This window comes from Penaeus japonicus, unplaced genomic scaffold (assembly GCF_977035675.1).
Source record: "Penaeus japonicus unplaced genomic scaffold, GWHDUDI00000001_assembly GWHDUDI00000027, whole genome shotgun sequence".
NCBI lineage: Eukaryota > Metazoa > Arthropoda > Malacostraca > Decapoda > Penaeidae > Penaeus > Penaeus japonicus.
In genome coordinates, this window is record NW_028234429.1 from 14,372,379 (window position 1) to 14,379,878 (window position 7,500).

At 36.6% G+C, this 7,500-nt stretch overlaps 1 protein-coding gene across 8 annotated transcripts in view; it reads right to left on the bottom strand.

Moving 5' to 3' along the window:
- Positions 1 to 4,311, bottom strand: part of LOC122258500 (nuclear distribution protein nudE homolog 1) — a 124,408-nt gene extending 120,097 nt beyond the window's left edge. For all 8 annotated transcript variants that reach the window (XR_015192367.1, XR_006223680.2, XR_015192368.1 and 5 more), the window contains exon 1: positions 820 to 4,311. The gene's annotated coding sequence lies outside the window, so the exon portion shown is untranslated. The remainder of the gene's footprint in view (positions 1 to 819) is intronic.
- Between the last annotated feature and the right edge of the window lie 3,189 nt (positions 4,312 to 7,500).

Genomic DNA, 7,500 nt, shown 5'->3' on the forward strand with positions numbered 1-7,500 from the left:
GCGCATGTAGGTAATTCATTGGGGGTTTCCAGTCCACAGCTTGTCGCTAGCCATAAATACGTAAACACAACCATGTTTGAATTTCAGGGCCAGGATGGTGGTTTTCAAGGTATTTTGTACAAGGTATATTGCATGAAGTGCCCTAATAAGGAGGGGTCCAGGGGGGAGGTGAAGCCCCCCTTAGCTAGGGCTTAATTCAAGACTAGGCCAAGTTAGGTAGGTAATTGGGTTAAGATTTTGCAAATGAAATATGCCCCAAAGTAGGACGAGGTAGCACAAAGTGCCTTAAAAAAAGAGACCTAGACTGTGGGATCCAGGGGTGGAATTGCGCATTATTTCCACTATACACGAATAGTAGAGGTTGAGAAGAATCCTTCGATATCACTTTTATGGTTTTTCATCACGTGGCATTATTAGGAAAATTTACTCATTTCAAGGAAAAAAACCTAAAAAGCAGAGGAGTAGCTATGACAATTAGTTGATCAAAATACTGAGTTTTACTGAGAGGTCTTGTGCAGTCAAACAAAATGTAAACATAGAACCCATCTATAAGAATAACCTTATGGGTATAAGTGTCAGTGTAAAAATTCCCTAAAATCTGATTCAGAATTTAATGCCACTGAGACGCAGCCAATTCATAAGTTTCAATTAGTTATCGTCCGTGCCGTTTTCTAAGCGTCACTTATTTCTTGTTAACTGTATCTTTGTGAAACATATTTACATTCTTTGTTCATTTATTCAAGACTGACTTACACTTTCACAGGTATCTTGTTAATATCAAATTCTTTTATCTCACACTCATAAGCAGCCCGAACTAACCAAAATCCGAAGCTATTACGGTTTGTTGTTACAAACACCGCGAGAAGATTTTAAACTACCACAACACAGGACGACGCCATCTGTAGGGCCAAATGGATACTATTATTTCCCTAAATCCTCCGGTAAATTGCCGATAAATTTACAACAATACATCATAAATATTGATAAATCATATATCATATACATAGACTTTATATTAATTTTAACCTCCGAATAATTATAAAATTATATATAATATAGGCAAATTTATATTTCAAACTAGATCGGCATTGTTTATTGCTTGGCTTTAGTGATGCCATACGCGATAATGCTATCTATTACTTTATATTTTATGTATAACGGGCCACTGGGTACAACGCTTACCATTCCCTATTGTTCGGGTGGTAAAAGAGCAAAAGATACAATTTGTATTAACTCCAAAAACCGTTGTATCTTCCTGAAGTTAAGGTGAATGGAATATGAAGATCATTAGAACAACATCGCTGCTCTCTTGGCAGTTTGGCGTGAAGGAGATTTAAATACGTTTATATCAGGCTGCGAGGAAGATGAACTCACACTCCTTAGTACCTTGCAAGCCACATTTCGTAAAATTACGGAATATAGCACACACGGCGAGGTTAACATTATCAGAAACCAATTTTCCCATTCCCTGGCGATGGACTCAGAGAAAACTTAACCCGTAAAAATGTAAGGGTAAACAAAGCTAGGATAAAGAACACTTATCCTCTGTGAAAACCGAATCACCCTCAGGATTAATTACCATTTTGATAATAAGAACATTTATTTTTAGATCTTAATATGAGGATACTTGTCTTTATTGCATGTATATCTGCAGCAATTATTTGCCTTATTTTGTTTTTTATCATTTAATTCCAAGGCTTAGTTTTAATCATTCGTATTTTTATTTTATTTAGTTTATTTGATTTGAAGCATACCTCATCCCATTTATCTCCCTGAATCTTTAATATTCGACAAAAAAGGCAAGACTTAGTCAAGCGTTTTTTGGGTCCCTGGAATTTGAGTAATCCAACTAATTGAAAGGCACGTCTGGTCATGCGATATTTTCGAGAAACAATTGGTCTTAACAATTATTTCAATAGCTAAATGATGGAGTATACAATTAGGAATCAGTGGTTCTCTCGTGATATTCAGTTCATTCATACATTATTATATGGGGTTTTCTTGTTTCTGTATTATTTTTATGTGCTTCAAAAGAAAAAAGAGATTTCCTCTGGGTATTGGTATTTAATGCATGCAATACTTCCTCTTAAACATGTGCTGAATAACTGCAACGTGAGAGATATCCTATTCTTAAACTTAAGGATAGAATGAGACAAATGAATCTGTGACCTAGATTTCTTATAAAAGAACTAAATATACAAGCCCCAAGGACTACGTTTTCTATATGGGTGAGTGTCCCATACACGCACTTCCCTCGGATAACAAACACGTTTACCATGGTATCTCATTCACTCAGATAATAATACTGAAGACTATACACACATCCATACACTTGTTTTCCGCCGTTATCTGCGGAGCAAAAGTAGCTGATGGGTCAATCCGAGGACGACTGATACCACAATGTAGAACTCACTCTCTTATTTATTGGAAACGATCAAAACCTGTAAACGAGTACATTGTTACAAGAAGAATAAAGTACTTGAAGCTTAAGTACAATACAATCAGTGGTTCTTTCCTAGCTGGTTACACGGTAATCCTTATATCTATAAGATTAATATATCAGTTGTACACTGTCATTTGAGTAATAAGGATTATACATACACTTAGCGGAACTAGTCGTATTTTCCCATTAATTACGCGTAATCACGATGGTGTCTATGCCGTGACTGTCATGTGTGTACCTAGAATACAAGTGTGCGTGTCTATAGTACAAAGGTCTTGTTATTTACCCATTTTCTTTTTTTTTTAGTTATTTATAATTACGGCCTCTGCTGGCCTATGTTATGGTTACTGCGGTGTCATCGCCGGCGATGACAGCCTTGAAACTATGGTCGGGTCACACATGGCGGCCTCTCCGGACATGTGTTATTTCGCCGGGATGTCCACGGCGATTTCTTTCTGTCTCCTCCTTTCCTTACTCTTGTTACCATTTCGTTCTACCGTTGGCGGTAGCACACTTACGCACTGTCATTCACTCCAAAGTTACATTAATATTTTCACATCTTTCAGTGAGAAGGTTCTTGGGAATTCTGCTTGGAAGTACTGATAGAAAAATTAGATAAGGACATTAATGAAATCAATTGTTCGTGCGTGACGAGGCCAAGGAAGAGCAGGTTCACGACACTCAATTGCAGGAAGAGGATAGACGATGCTCTTATTGTGTATACTGCAGAGCAATTAACAGATTACTGTTTCGTGGGACTTCATTCTTCAGACTTCTTAGTCTCGTGTTTGCCTACTTCCAGTTTGGCCAAAGGTGCTTAAAGCTGAAGATTAGTATTCTCTGTATTTTTTATCTGACTAATTCTGAACACACTGGTGATCAATATCCTTTGTTGTGATTAGGGCGATGAGCGGATCTTTTGACATTGCGGTCCTCACGTTAAGCCAGTTTCTAAAGACCTTAACCTCCCTCTTTGAAATAATAGTTCTTCCATGCGATCTGGAATGCCAAGAAGGCTCTATGTACAGGTTCTTTCTCTACATCGAAGTGACGTTTGTTACTGATGTAATCGGAAAAGTAGGGGCTTTGATACGCACGCCCTAAATCCAAGGGCTCAGAAAAATTGGCATCAGTTCAGACTTGGGAGGGAGCCTTTCTTCTGGAGGAGAGGCCAGAAGTTAGTTTTGCCCATTCGTTCTTATGGTGGGCTTTACTTCCTATATTCGTTTGATCCTTGCCAGCATCATGTTGCTGCCTTGGTTGCTGGTCTTATCCTCTTAGGCTGGTCAGGCATTGTATTTCAAGATAGTCTGGAGTTATAGTTCAAGAGAATGCTTGCTGTAACTGAGTGATTGACCTGTTAGCGCTAAGTATATCATAGTTGTTGCTCATGCTTATGCATCCAGGGTCATACTTTTTCGAATTTATAATGTTGTTGCTGTCAGCGATGCTGATAATTGAAAAGTCGCTCGACTTTTAGGTCGTTAGCAAAGCTTGGTAATGCCATATTGAAAAAAAAAAAACGGTTATAAGTCTTGAGTTAATACCTCCCACGAAGAATAAACAAATGCAAATGCCCATGTACTCACGCTGGAGCTCTATTATCTAAATAATTTAATGATTCGTGAAGGCAGAGCAGTGGACACAGGTGCGCCTGTATCCATTGTTTCTAAGTTTTGTGTAGCCTTAGGAAATCAGGTTATGGCAGAAGTGAACGCTGAGGTAATAACTACTTTGTTGCGAGAACGACAGACCTTTAGTCGTATTGACCTCAACGGTGATGAGTTCGTGATCCAAGTCGTAAATGATTCCTTACAGACCCTGCCATAGTTGATGTATCAGGGGTCCTTTGGCTATGGCTGTTCTAAGCCAGGACATTCGTGATGGAGGTGCACGACCTGCATGTGTTGCTAAGATCATGCCTCTTTGTATTGCAGTGGAGCATGTTACGTTATAGTGTCCCGAAAGTCATAATTTTTCCGTTTTCCACGACGACTTTAGAGTATTCGTCTTTTGATTAATTTCAGTCTTTATTATTCTTACATCTACTTCTATTTTTTCCCCTTGTCGGAGAAAGACATGACTGGAGATGAGGATTTTCAGGTTACAAGCCTTGTTATCTTTCCCTATTATGATTATTGAAGGGTATTTTAGTAGTCCGGCTCGTACACCTGCATAGCCTGATCGTGGATGGGGTTCCAGATACCACGTCAGAAATAACTTCCGTAACATGACTCCAAGCTGTAAGGTCCCTCGTGTGTTTTTGTCCTGTAGGAATACATAGTCAAACAATCGAGATATCTTGTGAATGTAGCTCACTTCCCTGAATCTCCTTCCGTTTTAGAAGAGTTACTGGAAATCAAATTAAACACAGAACAAGAAACCAAGATAACCATGACTCATAGATTCCCCCTGCTACTGTGCACATTAACAATAATTTTGTAAATCTAATAATTATTGCATAATCATTTACTTCCGTTTTTAACCATTTATTCTTCCATTACGGTCAATATTTATTTTCACAACAACGATTATTTATTGTTACTAATCTTAATTAAGATATACGTTTACATAAAAAATAATTACACCTTCAAAGTTATAGCTGTCGTTGGAGAATATACAGAGTAAGAGAGCAGTGTCCCCTGTATATTTAACGTTTTCTATCAACAGAAAAAATGGATTCGTTTTCTTTGAATCATCTTATATAAGGACAAACTAAAATATTGTATAATAAGATTCAGAATAGCGAATGGTAGAAAAATAATACATTGGAAAAACACAGCCTGATTATTGGCATCCTAGGCACTAACTGATTATGATAATTACATAGAGTTGAATTGATATCAATGTCTTGATCAGATTTGATGAAGTTATTAACTGCTAATTGTATTTTAAACGAGATTTGGTGCAATTTATCGTTTGGTACGAAATTATCAAGTAAGAAAAGTGTATTAACTTAGAATGCTAAAGTAAGGTAGTTCGTATAGGCCGAAAGCTGAGTTAGTAGCTTAAAATCAAGGTCACAAAAGAGTACTATGGTATCATGGTTGCAACTTTGGTATCGCCCAATATTGAAGGTAAAACAACCGCACACCCCAGTTGGATGATTTAAAACCATCGGTAGAAAAAAAGAGTAGCCAGTAAGTTGGCATTCTATGCAAATAGGAATTATAGTAATAGTAATTTTGCGTATTAAGCAATGCTCTTCAAATCTTCATACCTGAAGTATATTTGTTAACCACTGTACAAATTTCCAAACTAGCAGAACGAACACTACTTACCCAAGAAACTCTTTCCACTTTGCTACTCCAATGAACTACGTCACACATATTAAGAATAAGCTTTGTAGTTCAGGAATGTGAGCGGTAGCCTCTCTATCTTTCTGTATATGCATGTATATATTTATGTGTGCACACACACACACACATACACACACACACACACACACACACACACACACACACACACACACACACACACACACACACACACACACACACACATATATATATATATATATATATATATATATATATATATATATATATATATATATGTATATGTCTGTATGTGTGTGTGTTTATGTGGGTGCGTTTGAGTGCCTATTTGTGTTTGTGCATGTGAGTGTGTGTTTGTGAGAGAGAGAGAGACTGTTTGTGTGTGTGTATGTATATCCATCTATATATCTATCTATCCCATCTATCATCGTAACTATATATCCAACTGTCTATCTATCTATCTATTCATCTCTTTCTCTCAATCATATGTATATGTATACATGTATACATATTCACATACACAAGATGATAATAATAAATGCGTTTTCATTTCAGATAAACTAAACATTTGTTCAACTGAATATTGAATTAACAAGGATGCTTGCGGGCATCTCTGTTCACCCTGATTTTTCGACTACCAATGCATAGCAAAAACAGCAACACATGTATTTGACAAACAGGCTAAAACATCCAAAAACTCCAAAACAAAAATGGGAAAAAATTGAGCTTTTTTTTCATTTTGTCAAATACTGACAAAATGGCTCACGGTTCACGGGATGTATTACATATAATAATGAATGAGTAATATCAATTGCAATCATACCGTGACTAGTTGCTGCCATAATTGATCCAGAGACTAACAAACAACTATTATATACTTTACTCGAAGATAGTGATATACATATGGGTAAAACCAAAACCAGTTTACTTTGCAATACAAATGTTGAGATAATGATAATAGTAGGAGTCACAATATTAATAACAATCATAAGAAACAGCAATGATGATTACTTGTATAACCAAAAAGAAAAAAGAAAATGTGGAAATGATTTATAAAAAAAACGTTTACTTTTAAAAGATAAAGTGAAGAATGCACATTTTTTACTCATTCCATTCATTTAAGAAATGTTTATTGTAGGTACTATGAGACTCTTCCTCTGGAGAAGAAAAAGGAAATTTATAATATCTAGAAGATAGACCTGGAGATCCTTGGATATGACCTGCCCAAACACTTCCGGAAGACGTCGTGATCTGTCGTAAGCACAACCACATACAATCCATAAATGTTTTAGTGTGTTGTGACTCTAGGTAGAGAATCAATGTGTAAAGTGTAATTAAAACACACATACACAAACACACATACACACGCGCTCTACGCTAAATTTACTGTATATGTTATTCATGGAGTTCTAAATACACGTCTGCTTAAATCTATTTTTCCACATTTTATTTCACAAGCTGTCCTTGAAAACATGACGGGAAGAGTCCGAGTGACACTAAGATGAAAGGCTAATTATTTTCCGACTGTTTGCTTTCCCCTTTCTTTTTTTATATAGTCTTCCACATATCCAAGCAGTAAACGTTATTCAATTTACCATTCCAGTAAAATAAATGTAATGCACCACGAGGTTTTTGGTTAAAAATGTTTCATTCAGCAGACACCAACCAGGGATTGGAGTCAATAACTCCAGTTGAACCCCAGAAAATAAGCTGAGGTTCCACTATTCTTATTAGTCTCGGACTAAGAACTGGTCAGGGACTACTACCCTTTTAGTCAGG